Raw genomic sequence first — 15,403 nt, forward strand, 5'->3', positions numbered from 1 at the left:
TGCCCTGGCACTCACAGGGTAGGAAACTTATTTTCACCATCTTATATTTAGGGAGTTTTATTCTTCAAAGTTATGGATTATAAGGTTAAAAACTGCAGTCACCCTCCCTTTTTTCTTGGCCTTATTAGAGCCATCATCTGATTTTCTGTATCAACTAAAGTAGAATGTTCAAGTTCAGATCTTGGTGTAGGATCAACTGCAGACCCACACCTCTGACCCCTGGGGCAGGGGCTCGCCAGGATGGCTCACCGTTTGGCTTCCATCAAACCGACCTCTTTCTCATAGACGTCAGGAATCACGTCCATCGGGGAGTTGACGGTGTGCTCAGTGTTCTTACCAAACAGCTGGAACTCCTAGTAGACAAACTGCTCCCAAAAACCGTTGTTGGGTGGGATGACTGCAGGCGCGGCCTAGTCCCGGCGTGGGTGTCTGGCAGGGCCGGGCCTGGTCCTTCGCGAGGCCGCAGAGCTGAGGGTGGCCGAGCGCTGGAGCAGAAACGGCGACTCAGTGCAGCAGAGGGTGGCCCTGCTTCATCTCTGGATCGTGGGCGCCCTCAGCAATAGGGCCCAGGAAGTCGCAGAGGCACGAGATGGGTGCATCGGCCACAAGCACCTGCAGCTACTGGGTGTCCTGGTATAAGGTATTCTCTACCTCCACCGAGACGTTGATGACCATGGTGATCTGGTTGCAGGACAGCCTGAGCTTGTTGCTGGCAGCCACACCGTTGCTGATGTACAGGCTGCTGGTGTTCTGTGAGAGGCTGCTGGCAGAGGGCTGCTGGAACCGAACCAGGAGGGCACCTGGGGTGCGGTCACCAAGGTGGAGGGGCGGTGGCCAGCAAGGAGCAAGGGCTGCATCTTTCTCCTGGGCTGAGTCCACTGAAAACTCTCAACCGTCGGCAGGTGGGCTCCTTTAGGGAGCAGCCACACCAAGAAATCTCAGGGAAAGGGTCTGGAAGAGAGAAGACAGGTCGCGACGTGGGAGCCACAATTCCCGCTGGTCCGGCACTGCTCTGGTTTCCATGGCAGGCCTGAATGGGCCCTGCCTGGTCTTCGGAGAAAGCCTGGCCTCTGCCTCCCTGGCCCGGCACTGTTTGGGCCCTGGCCCACCCGGTTACCCATCCACGATCACGACAGGCCTCACGGCTACCCCTGTCGAGAAGTCCACATTGAATTTTGTTGAGCATTATAAATAATTAGGTGATTCCTCCAAATTTCTTAAGGAGTTTGGAATGCAGTTCACTATCTCTTCTAAGCACAAAGAGAAGAAAACCCATTTAGTCTCCCGTATTAGATATTAAATCCAGAACAAAAACTATTGAGAATGGGAGCACTTAGCACTGGAATGGATCTTTAAGAAAAAAGCCCTCTCTGGAAAACTTTAGGATGGAACAGACACCAGTTACCTGGGTCATTTCAGTAAAGTCATCTAAACAGCTCTGAGAGCTGGGCCCCAAAAGCCAAATGAAAGACTCCCAAAAAACAATCCAGAAGCGAGAGAAAATAATGTCCTCAACTACCTAGAGTATTTTACTGATTTTCCAAGAGATATCTGTGTCTCCATAAAAGCAAATACTCACATTGGCTACTTTTTCTCAAGTACCTGGACAGTTCCCCACTGGCTGTTGCTGTTACTGACAGTTATTTAGGATTCATGATTCACCAGACTGTAGCTTAGAGGCTCTGGAGAGACACTGACCCTGCCAACATCTTGATTTTGGACTTCTGGCCTCCAGAACTGTGAGAAAATAAACTTCTGTTGTTTTAAGCCACCCAGTTTGTGATATTTTGTTATAGCAGCCCTGGGAAACCCATACACCTCTGTAGTCTTTTACTCATGAAAGTGTACCTTAATGCAAGCAAATGAGAGGGACAATCTTATAGAAACAGCCTTGAATTCACTCTTTTTTTAAAAAAAAAGTATTTCCCAAACCTCATTATTTTAAATGTAATCTGTAACAAACAACCTATGACACATTTTGCAACCAATCACAGCACACCCAAGCAACCAACCCACTGCCTGTACTAAGAACTGCCAATCCCACCCAACACTTTAATTTTACTGAGGAAATGGAGCTCCCAAGAGGCCAAATGGCTCACCAGCTTAACTATGTACTTATCCTCATATCCACCATGTTCTAGCAAGTTCCTTGAGCACAGGTAGAAAAAGACAACTTGAGGAATGTAGAGGATACCTCATCATTGCTCACATCAGTCCCCAAATTTTGCCCTCTGACTCCAGTTTAAGTCGTTTTGTGCACGATGGCTGAATGCTGAAACTTCCATAAGCAATTAGGATCATAACTCTGACTTTGAAGGCTGATAAAGTGATGTATTCAGGCTGCTGTACAAACCAAGAAATGGCTCAGTGTACTGGGATTAGGATGTGACAACATCCTGTGTCAGGGCATAGATCTCATGCAGGAGAGGAAGAGTGTCTGTGCTTTGATATTGCCATCAAGAGACTCAGATTTATTATTAAATCCTCATTGGGTAGAAAGACCAATGGTGAATTTATCAAGAAGCCTGCAGTATAATTTTGAAGAGAGTGATTTCTCTGCACCTCAAATAAAAGTCTATTACAGGCCTCAAGTATAGCCAAGATAAAATGTAAGAAATTTAAACGTAAGTAATTTATGAGTGCAATTAACTAATATCTTTAGCCTGAAAAATTGTCCTCTTGGTTAGGATGCCCTTCCAACAAGATGACTCTTGCTGACCTAGATTTCTCACCATAATAGTCCTATTTGCATCCTGCCTAAATGTTAATTTAGTTGTCATCCATGTTTTGGAAAATAATATATCTACTATTTTTGAGACATAGCCAAAAAATTTATAAGAAACTAATTTCTCTGCCAGTAAATCTAGTCTTCTTAGAAAGAAATTGAAGAATCACATAAGTAACCTAAACATTCAAACAACACCTCTAAGGAGATCCAAATACTCACCAAATAATCTAGTTCTAGAGTTTGGGTCTAAAAACCTGAGTTAAAGCAGGATAACCTCCCTAAGGCACTAGAAGAGGAAAGAGTCAAGGGCAGTGCTGGGAAATGCCAAGGGTCCAGAAAAGCCAGCAGATCTGCCTTCTAGCCAAAGGGATTTCAGTGGTATCTATATGAGAGAAAAGGTTAGGGCCAGGAGCCAGGCAGAAAGAAAGCCAAGAATACAATCGGGAGAAAGCAATTGGGGTCCTTGACAATGGCTTTTAATAAAACTGAAAGGACCTAAAATGCCAGTGAGTCAAAGTAGATTAAAGACATGATGAGGGGGCCTCCCTGGTGGCGCAAGTGGTTGAGAGTCCGCCTGCCGATGCAGGGGATACGGGTTCGTGCCCCGGTCTGGGAGGATCCCATATGCCGCGGAGCGGCTGGGCCCGTGAGCCATGGCCGCTGAGCCTGCGCGTCCGGAGCCTGCGCGTCCGGAGCCTGTGCTCCGCAACGGGGGAGGCCACAACAGTGAGAGGCCCGCATACCGCAAAAAAAAAAAAAAAAAAAAAAAAAAAAAAGACATGATGCGGTATTTTTCTTAATACCCACTGCTGACTTTATTTATAAATTAAACAAGAAGAGAGGGACTTCCCTGGTGGTCTAGTGGTTAAGACTCCGTGCCCCCAATGCAAGGGGCCCAGGTTCCATCCCTGGTCAGGGAACTAGATCCCACATGCATGCCGCAACTGAGAGTCCACATGCTGCAACCAAGACCCCAACTGCCGCAACTAAGACACGGCACAGCCAAATAAATAAAGTAAAATATTAAAACAAAAAAAAACAAAAAAACAAGAAGGGTGACTTGGTCTATTAAAAAAAAAATAGGTTTTCTCAAAACCACTTAACTCCTGAGCCAGTCACAGTTCCTATTACCTCTTATAGTCTGTAAATGTGCCTGCCCTGCTCTCAACCCTGAAGCAGTCTAAAGTATACATGTCACCCATTGTAGGATCACTATGATTGATTGGATCAATACTAGACACAGGATTCAAGACCAGGCAATTCATTGTCTAGCCAGCACCCAATTAAAGTAATTCCTCAAGAATTTAAACTAAGAGGTATACAACTGTACTCAGTGGGTAGAATGTAATTGAACTAAAGGGACATGTGACTCTGACTTAGCTCACCATTTTGGTGGAGACAGATGTGCAAATAGATGATACCAATATGCAGAAAGAGATTGGGGCAACATAAAGAAAGAGGCACTGAGAGCGTGTGGTCCAAGAAAGAGTGAGAGGGAGAGATGGGAAAAGTAGCTGCCTTGGTAACTGATGGCATAGCAGTCCTAAGTCACAATTTGTATGAAATATCTATAAGGACTTTGTCTCAGTGAAGTTTCTGTATCCTTTTGACAAATGTCTCGAATTTTGTCAAATTCTCAAAGTTATGTGATTTTGGCTAGAGCAGCACAATAAGTTTTTCCTCAAATAATACTCCTACTATTACCAGATGGCCCTTGGGTGGGCAGAGCTGTTTTCCAGAGAGAAAGACAACTCTGGGAAAAGAGCAGATGCTATGAACAAATTATCAAAAGTGTACTCCAAAAAAAAAAATTGGGGACTTCCCTGATGGTCCAGTGGTTAAGACTCCGTGCTCCCAGTGAAGGGGGCCCAGGTTCGATACCTGGTCAGGGAACTAGATTCTGTGTACAGCAACTAAGAGCCCACATGCCACAACTAAAGATCCCGTGTGCCACAACTAAAGATCCCGTGTGCCGCAACTAAGACCCAGTCCAGCCAAATAAATAAATACTTTTTAATAAAATAAAAAAATAAAAATAAAATTAATGTACATATATACCTCTGCATGTAAAGCAGTATAAAATATTATAGATTCATTGGTGTTAAATGGGACAAACTTAACTCTTATTTTTGGGAAAGCTACAATAAGCTTCACCCAGAGGTAACAATTGTTCATAATGATCTCAAATTCCACTGATATACATATCCCTTTTTATTTCTCTTCCTTATCCTTCAAGATAATAAAGACTACTCTGAATGTTACCTGAGGGAAAATCAGTGATACCTAGATGTTTCTACAAGATGAATTCTAGGTGAAAAAAGTTGAACAAAGTTAAAAAAGAAAGAAAAAGGCAATTTCATCATTTTTACAAATTTTGCCTTCAGTGGAAGGCAAAATTCAAAAGGGAAAATATGCTGTGCAAAGAATATTTTTGATGCTTTTTGCACAAAGTATGCAGGATTACATAAAAAGAAGGGGGAGGGGAATAACAAGAGGACGTAGATTATCAGACAGGCACCGCTAGTTCCAACATGAAGACCCAAACATAGTCACTCTAATAAAATCATATTTAAATGACACATTCAAACCCATACTCAAAATACAATCATGCCAACAAAACCAATAGAAAGAATTCACTGGGTTTTATTCAGAGGAGGAAAGAAATCTCTAAAAGAAAATGATGATAAAAAAGCTAGCAACAGCATTCTACACAGAACAGTCTGGCAGACTGTCATTTCTGAAGAACCCTGCTCTCAAGATGGTTTAATACAAGGCAGTTCTTTCCAGAGAACCCGGAACACTGTAATGATGATTCAAACCAGGTAAAAAAGAAACAGTAAAAAGAAGTGTTGAAGGTTTTCAATGTATTCTTATCTTAAAAGACATTTTCTACTACTTCAACAGAAGAGATTCCTTTGTGGTTGATTTTACATGCTTGCCTTAATAGTTTCTTTTGTGAATGGAAAAAGGCTTCAAATTATTGCAGTAAAGACTAATAGCAGCATGTCCAGAAAGAATTAAGACTTACAAACAGATCATTCTATAAAAGATGCTGTTTGTATCAACTCTGGTTATCAGAATTCTTAGGGCAATGGGTAGAAAGTGTCCATTCGTTATGGGTATCTATACATAAATATATCTGGATGGCATATTTAACTCTGAAACAGAAGATGACAAAAGATTTTGGGGGAAGGATAAGCCCAAATGGTGAAATGGAAATCATGTATACAGTATTTAATGGGTAAGTCCATGTACTATGATGATTAAGATCTCAAAGCATAACAATTTAGTTGAGTAACGGCTCCACTACATACCAGTTATGTAATCTTGGGCAAAGTAGTTAACCTTTCCAGGTCCTCATCTATAACATCAACATAAGAAGACCTATCTCATAGAGTTCTTTGGAAAATTTCATAAACAAACACATAAATCACTTAACACAGAGCCTGAGTCACAGTAAGTACTGAATAAGTCAATGAGATGATGATTATGATGATGATTACAATGACAGTGACAACATCAGTTTCAAGTGCCTCCTCATTATGAATCCAATAATGATCTATGTGACCTGTGTGTCTGCTCAGGTCCAGTCCAAGCTTTTTTTGTCCCCATGTTCTCATTATCCTACTTATCATTCTCTGTGTTTCCCTAGTCTTTTCCAATGATTTTAGATGTGGGGAGGCCATTTTCTTATTTCAGGTTCCCAGTAGTTGTTCTGAGTCTTTGAAATTACAAATACATAAAGTTCTCTTTAGAATCTTTACAAATAGTTCTTCTTCCTTTATTATTACCTGTAAATGTGACCTGCTCACTTTATTTACTAGTATAGGAACGGCATGTGTTTGTCTCTCTGAGGCTGCAGTTCTTTAAACTCAACACCACTCTCTCATGTTCTTTGGCATGTCAGTACTTTAGCAGGCAGTCACATTCCAATTGGATTCCAACTGAAAACAAATTTCCTAAGTGTGCAAAAAAAAAAAAAAAAGGATACTTCCTTTATAACACCATTAAACATTATTCCTGACTATTAACTTATGTCATGGCTACTATTGTTCATCCTACACTAGCCAAGTATTGGACTCAAACAGTGAACAAGAAATGTTTGTTAAACTAAATTGGATTATAATGATACCATGGAACAGCAATGTTTCTGGGAGCCTTTGGACAATCTGTTTCAGCCTACTGAGGCCATGGCCATTGTTGTATGATGAGGCTTCCTTCATCTGGGAAACCTAGACATGAAAAACACTCAGTAGGAGATGATGATGCCACTGGTTTAGGATGGTCTATTCCCACAAGTTATGGGAAATGGAGGAAACAAAAACATGAGGAATTTTTCAGTCTTACATCTTATTCTACCTAATATCACATGAATTTTTGCATGTTTACTGCCTTGTAATTATTCTATTCATGAAAAAATTTAAGCCTGACTCTCTGCCCAAATAAGAAAGTAAATGTTTTCATGTAGTGTTGGCATTTCACATCATCTTGGTTTAAAAAGAGGGGGGCAGGTTAATTGGCCACCAAGGTAATAATCTTGAGGTCATGCCCATGAAGCTTAACCATGAGTGAACCATGAATGTGGTCCCCAATATTCTGATGTATAAATTATTCAAGGAAAGAGAAGTCACCAGGTAATGGCTGAAAATCCAGTATGGGTAAGACTGAGTGATTCCTTAATATTATATTCTAGGCAGAAAATAAAACAGAATTTGTTGGGAAAAGAAAAACTACCTATTTTGTCAATATTTGTGATTCTTGTTTTATACACAGCTTAATCATTTGCCTCTGCTCAGAGAGTTTAGAAGCCACCCTTATAAAGGACCTAGAAAACTACAATTCATACCCTTAACCTGATCTTTGACAAAGATGGCAGAAGGAGACCAGGACAGTGGACCCATGCCAGAAGGTCAACAGTTCTCAGGACATCTTATCTGACTGAACAGGTGAGGTAAGCCCAGTCAGAGCATCTCATGTTCCATACCATGAGCAAACTGAGTACAACAACATTTCTTATCTGACCTAGTAAGTAGACAACACCCCAGATAATAGGTTGTTGAACAGTTAAGAAAGAAAACACTATCCAGTGTCCATGAAAATAATAAAAGAGTTAAATTCAGTAAAGAAAAAAAAATACTACTACAAATCTATGTTGCATCCATAGCCTGGATAACCAGGGGGAAAGCTGCTATGTTCAAATCCAAACCACTGCCTAAACATACTCCCAAGTGCATAAGTAGTTTGGTTGTCCCTTTCCAGTCTTTACAGGTCACTGTACTGTTTTATTGTCTATAAAGTGAGTTAGACTAGATGATATATTTTATATATATATATATATATATATATACACACACACACACATGTGTATGTATATATGTAATTATATATATATATACACATATATATGTAATTATATTATATTATATGCCTGGAGAATTACAATTGGTTAGTTTCTCAGAATTTACAAAAAGACTGCTATAATCTTTCAGGAAACTTCTTTTATTGGCTGGCTATTGCTACAAAATTGCTGTATATCAATCAACTACAAAGTCTTAATGACATACAGCAAATATTTTTCATACTTCTGAGGGGTTCTGCTGATCTAGGCTAAACGTAGCTGATCTTGGCTGGACCACTCATTCATACATGTGTTTTTAGGTTGGCTCTGCACCATGTGACTTCATCCTTCTCATGGGACCACCGAACTAACCTGGGCATGGTGATGGCAGAAATAAGAGTGAAAGTGCATTAAGCAAAATCTTTAAAGGGCTAAGCTCAGAAGTGGCACTCTGGCATTTCAACCACATTTATTGTCAAAGAAAGTCACATGACAAAGCCCAGAGTCAGAGCAGAAGGGTACTGCAAATTTATATGACAAAGAGGAGTGAAGGGGCTTCCCTGGTGGCACAGTGGTTGAGAGTCCACCTGCTGATGCAGGGGACACGGGTTCGTGCCCCGGCCCCGGAAGATCCCACGTCGCGGAGCGACTGGGCCCGTGAGCCATGGCCGCTGAGCCTGCGCTTCTGGAGCCTGTGTTCCGCAACAGGAGAGGCCACAACAGTGAGAGGCCCGTGTACCATAAAAAAAAAAAAAAAAAAAAAAAGAAGGTGAAATAAAGACATTTTCAGAGTGACTACAGCAGCGAGAATTAGTCTCTCGTACTACAAGAAATGCTAAAAGTTCTTTCAGGTTGAAAGGAATTATAACCAGATATAACCTTAAGTCTGAAGGAAAATGTAAAGGCCACAGCCAAGTGTGTGTGTATATGTGTATATTTTTAATTTTTTAAAATAAATTGCTTTAAAAAATATCAACAAAGTACTATGAAAATTATCACATATCTGGAAGTTAAATATAAGACAACAAAAACAAATGGGTTGGGGGGAGACTTTTAAGGTTCTTATACTCTTCATAAGGCAGGATAATATTATTTAAAGGTAGACTGCAATAACTTAGATCACATTGTAAACTCTGGGATAGAGCACCCCATAAAATACTCAAAAATGTATAGCTAAAAGTCAATACATGAAATAAAATGTAATAATAAAATATGAATTCACCTAAAGAAGGCCAGAAAGAGGTAATAGAGGAATAAAGAACTCCATAGGTGAGTTGTACCAGACATTAAAAAATAATAATACCAATCTTACATAAACCCTTTTAGGAAATAGGGCAGGAAGAAATGTACCCCAACTTTTGATTACAAAAACCTGTAAAGAACATTTACAAGAAGGCTACAGACCAATACACATCATGACCACAAAAGTCCTGAGCAAAATACTAGTAAATTGAATCCAGAAATACTAAAAAATAATAATAATAAACCATGACCAAGTGATATTTTTTCTCAGGAATACAAAGTTGATTTGACATTCAAAAATCAATGGACTGAATTTCTGATTTTAGCTCCAATATATAAAGAGCTTGAAAGTCATCTCTCCAGTTCTTCTAAAAGAAAAAAAGCTGAATGAACTGAAAATCAACATCTCTTCTTGGATCCATCAGAGAATTGAGGTCACAGGGCAGATCACTGCCCTGAAAACTGGCAAGACATGTGAAAACAGAGGATCACAGTTCACCACAATCAGAATCCACTGGAGCTATAAAGTTATAAAGTGAAAGGAACACTTAAACAGTAATTGAAATTGCTGGAGACTGAGTGAGTATGAACTCGCTTGAGAGTTAAAAAAAAAAAAAACCCTAAAGATACAGTCTTAGGGGGGACTCCTACACTGCTGTGAGTTTTACATGTAGGCACCCCACCAGGTTTTCCCAGTGAAGACTTGAGAAAAATAGCCTCTGCTCCCAGGTGGGTGGGGGCAGGGAGTGAAGGGAGGGGGGGAAGTAACCATTTTGAAATAAGCCTGGAGCATTCTGTTCTCGATAACAAAGGGTAGCCCTCAAAGAAAGCTATTTTACCAGAACCTGATCTGACCTATCAGAAGGGCAGTTAGAGAGCTCCAGTCCCCTCTAGCCTTCCTGTCTCACCTAAGAGCAGGAAAAAAAAAGAGCTAAGAAACCTTCCTGATGGTCATACTTCAGGGACTCAGGCCCACTAAAATACTAAGATTTAATCATAAGATTATAGAATGGTTTCCCTCCCCTATACCTTACTACCACATTAACAAGGCTCCAGTATAATAACAGTGGATTATCACTGAGAGAGGTACAAGGCAGAGACTCAATTTAAGGAAGAGTTTCTAGGGAAACCCAAAGACCGTAGGGAAGACAAAAGCAAGGATACTAGAGGAAACTGAACCTTTGCCATGCCCAGCTATAGGAAACATTAAACATAGCCTAACTCCTAGCCAGATAAAACATAAAACCTCACACTAAACTTATGTTTACCTCAGTTCCTATTACCCAATACATCATGTCAAGCTTTCAAAAAAAAAAAGTACAAAGCATGTTAAAAGGCAAGAAAAAAACTAGTCTGAAGAGACAAAGCAGGTGTCAGAACCTGACCCAGATATGGTAGAGATTCTGGAATTATTGGACCAGAAATTTTAAATAACTATGATTAATAAGCTAAGGGCTCTAATGGAAAAAGTGGACAACATGCATGAACAGATAGGTAATGTAATTAGAAAGATGAATAAGAAAGAATTAAAACAAAAGGCTAGAAACCAAAACCACTGTAACAGAAATTAAGAATGCCTTCCATGGTATCAACAGTAGACTAGACACAGCTGAGGAACTTAAAGAAATACCAGTAGAAATTCCAAAACTTAAATGAAAAGAGAAAAAAATTTTTAATGTGGAACAGAATGTCCAAGAACTATGGGTCAATTACAAAAGGTGTAGCATATACATACTGGGAAGAAGGAAAAGAAAGAGAGATGGAGCAGAAGAAATATTTGAATTAACTATGGCTGAGAATTTTCCAAAATTAATGACAGATACCAAACTACAGATCCAGGAATCACAGAACATCAAGCAGGATTAATACCCCCAAAATCTACATTTAAGTATATCATATTCAAACCATGGAAAATGAAAGACAAGGAGAAAATCTTGAAAGAAACCAAATTGGCGGGGGGGGGGGGGGAATCACCTTACCTATAGAGAATCAAGAATATGAATTACATCAGACTTCTCTCCAGGAACTATCTGAGCAAGAAGAGAGTGGAATTAAACATTTAAAGTGTTGAAAGAAAAAAATCCACAGAATTCTGTATCTGGTGAAATTATCCTTCAAAAGTGAAAAGAGAAATTAGGACTTTCTCAGACAAACAAAACCTGAGGGAAGTTGTTGCCAACAGAACTGCCTTGCAAGAAATGTTAAAAGTAATGTTATTTGAAAGTTGACTTAGGGGATCCCCTGGTGGTCCAGTGGTTAGGACTCCATGCTCTCACTGCCAAGGGCCCAGGTTCAATCCCTGGTCAGGGAGTTAAAATCCCACAAGCCACATAGTGTGCCAAAAAAACAAAAACAAAATCCAAAAAAAAAAGTGGACTTAGATTATACTGCAGACTCTAGAGCAATCGCCAATAGAACATTGCAGGTGGGAATGTAAAATGGTGTAGCCAGTATGAAAAAGTTCGCCATTTCCTCAAAAACTTAATCATACAGTTACTATATAACCCAGCAATTCCAATCCTAGGTATCCAAGAGAAATAAAAACATAAGTTCACACAAAAGCTTGTATATGAATGCTCATAGGAGAAGCATTTATAATAGCCAAAATGTGGAAACAATTCAAAATAGCCATCAACAGTGAATGGATTTAAAAAAAAAAATGTGGTATATGCAATGGAATATTATTTGACTATGAAAAGGAATTAACTACTAATACATGCTACAACATGAGTGAACCTTTAAAATATGCTAAGTTAAAGAAACCAGACACAAAAGATCACATATTACATGATTCCATTTACATGAACTATTCAGAATAGGCAAATCTATAGAGACAGAAAGTAGATTAGTAGTTGCCAGGGGCTTGGAGGGAAGGAGAACTGGGGAATGACTGCCTAATGTGTACAGAGTTTCTACTTGGGATGATAAAAATGTTCCAGAATTAGACAGTGGTAATGTTTGCACAACATTGTGAATATAATAAAAACCATTGAATTGTAAACTGAATTGTGCAGCATATATTTCCAGCTACTTTTGAAAAGCAATGTAATTAATATTTATAGAATAAAGAAGAAAAGCTATATGATCTTATTAGACACAGAAAAAGCACTTGATAAAGTCAGTACTCATTCATAATAAAAATTCTCAGAAAACTAGGAATAAAGGGACCTACCACAACCTCATAAGGAAATCTATGACAAACCTACAGTTAACATAATATTTGACAGTGAAAGAGGGAAAACTTTCTTCCTAAATCCAGGAACAAGCAAGGATGTTCTCACTCACTGTTATTCAACATTGTGCTGGAGGCCCTAATGGGATAATAAGGCAAAAGAAAAAGAAAGGAAGGAAGGGAGAATGGCATGCAGACTGGCAAGGATAAGAAACAGAAATCATGGAATATCATTGTGACTTGAATATAGCTCAGTATTTCTTAGACAGGACACAGGAAGAAATAAGTGTAAGAGAAAAATAATTGAAAATTTGGAATTTATCAAAATTTAAAAATTCTACTCATCTAAAGACACAATTAAAGAAAATGAATAGGCAAACCACAGAACAGGAGAAAAGATTCAAGAGCATATATCAGACAACTGTTATCTTGGGTATATAAAAAATTTCTTACAAACAAAAATAAAAGACAACCCAATGAAAACATGTTCAACATCATTAGTCACCAGAAAAATCAAACTTTGAAAAATGGTCTGGGGGGAGTTCCCTGGCAGTCCAGTGGTTAGGACTCTGCACTTCCACTGCAGGGGGCACGGATTCGATCCCTGGTTGGGGAACTAAGATCCCACAAGCTGCCTGGCATGGCCAAAAGAAAAGAAAAGAAAAGAAAAGAAAAATGGTCTGGCAGCTTCTTATAAAACTATACCTCTTATTTATGACCCAGCAATTCTAGTCTTTAGTATCTACCCAAAGAAACAAGAATGTAATTCAAACTTTATCCTTAGCAACTTCATTCAAATGAGATAAAAAGGAAACTAAATGTCCATCGACAGAAAAATGGATGAACAAATTATGGTGTAATCACACAATGGAATACTATAATACACAATGGAATGGAATAAAAAAGAACAAAACAATGATACATGCAACAAATGGAGGAATACCAAAAGTAGTATGCTGAATGAAAGAAGACCTAAAAGAGCTCATAATTTATATTTTATAAACTTATATGAATTTTTTTAATAAAATTCTAAAATGAGCAAAACTAATTTATGGTAGAAAACATCAGAACACTGGTTGCCTCTGGTGGGTGGAGACAGGAATTGACTAGGAAGGAGCAGAAGGCAACTTTCTGGGACAATGAAAATATTTATACCTTAACAGAGATTTGAGTGACAGTAACTTTAATATACCGATCAATCCCCTTACATGTCACCAATCTCTCAGTACCACCTTCACCACTCCTACACTGGTGCAATCACATGCCTCTACCTATTCAAACACCCCAGGCTGAGCCACCCCCACCTGCCCCCAACGTGGACAACCTTCTCAGCCCACTCTGTCTCCAACACGCTGCTCTGGGCCACCGCGGCTCACCAACACGTGCCTGCCTCATTCAGCACCATCTAGGGACTTTAGGGGGAAGGGCTGTTCTTTTACATTGGAAAAGACCCTTCCATTTCATTTGAGCCTTCAAAGACACTATGATGTAGGCAAGGTATGTCATTTTAACCTATTTTACAGGGTACAAAAAGTTTGAAATCTTCTCCCAAGTTCCTTATTGGTAGGTGGGCACAGTCCAGGATATCAGACCCCTACTCTAATGTTGCTTCTACCAGCCTTACAGTGAAGTCCTCATCCGTACCTCTAATCCCTAAATCTTGCTTTCAGAACCAGGGGATTCGGAGAACAGAGAAGCAGGCAAAATAACAAAATACAACCTGCCAAAAGCCTCTGTGGTTAAGCTGAGAACCACCATAACACACCTCTCATTCAGTTGTACAATCTGTTCCTGCAAAATAATCAACCAAACCAGGATACTTACCTTCACGTGCTTCTGATGCATACCCCACGTGCCAGGCCCTCTGGTTCACTTCCCCAGTCATTCTCATAAGAGGAAGAGTTAGATTAGATTCCTATGCCTGCCCTAACAAATTACCACAAATTTGGTGGCTTAAAAGAACAGAAGCCGAAAATCGGTTTCAATGTGGGGTTTTTTGTTTGTTTGTTTGTTTGTTTGCGGTATGCGGGCCTCTCACTGTTGTGGCCTCTCCCACTGTGGAGCACAGGCTCCGGACGCGCAGGCTCAGCAGCCATGGCTCACGGGCCCAGCTGCTCCGTGGCATGTGGGATCCTCCCAGACCGGGGCATGAACCCACGTCCCCCGCATCGGCAGGCGGACTCCCAACCACTGCGCCACCAGGGAAGCCCCTCAATGTGTTTTTAAGCAGGGCCTCACTCCCTCCAGTGGCTCTATGTAAGAATCCATTCTTTCCTTCCAGCTTCTAGAGCTGCATTTCTTGGTTCATGACCCCTTTCTCCATCTTCGAAGGCAGCAGAGTAGTATCTTCACATCTTTCTCTGCTTCCATCACCACATCATCTTCTGCCTCAGTGTCAAATCTCTGCTCTGTTTTCACATCACTTCCTCCTCTATCATAAAATCTCCCTCTGCCTTCCTCTTATAAAAACACCTGTGGACTTTTAGGTCCAAAATCTTCCATCTCAAAATCCTTAAACACATCTACAAAATCCCTTTTGCTCCATGTTCCAGAGATTAAAACCTGGATATGCTTGGGGACCGTTATCCAGCCAACCACAGGGACCAATGGAGACTTACCTCCTTCAGAGGCAAGCACTAAGCACATTCCTATTCAGAAATGGTGTGGGGAGGGTTAGAATAAAGTTGATTTATTTTTCTAGTCATGGTTAAGATAATGCTACCAGCTAAGGCATTTCAAACATTTTAGAGAATATCATCCTGTTCTTTCTGTTTTCCACAAAAGAATTGTTTGTTGAAATTTACCATCTAATTTTCAACAGCCTCTTTCACTCAAGTAGCTTTTCCATCTCCAGTTGATGCACAGAGCCAGGGAAATCTCATAGAAATGAAAATGGTTGGTGAAAACTAAACATATTTTCCCT

The 15,403-nt window shown here is 40.0% G+C and overlaps 1 pseudogene; it reads right to left on the reverse strand.

Annotated features, from left to right (window-relative positions):
- Positions 1-245: 245 nt before the first annotated feature.
- LOC132487975 (dual specificity protein phosphatase 18-like) lies at positions 246-14,365 on the reverse strand (annotated as a pseudogene).
- Between the last annotated feature and the right edge of the window lie 1,038 nt (positions 14,366-15,403).

The sequence above is a fragment of the Mesoplodon densirostris genome, chromosome 1 (assembly GCF_025265405.1).
Source record: "Mesoplodon densirostris isolate mMesDen1 chromosome 1, mMesDen1 primary haplotype, whole genome shotgun sequence".
Taxonomy (NCBI): domain Eukaryota; kingdom Metazoa; phylum Chordata; class Mammalia; order Artiodactyla; family Ziphiidae; genus Mesoplodon; species Mesoplodon densirostris.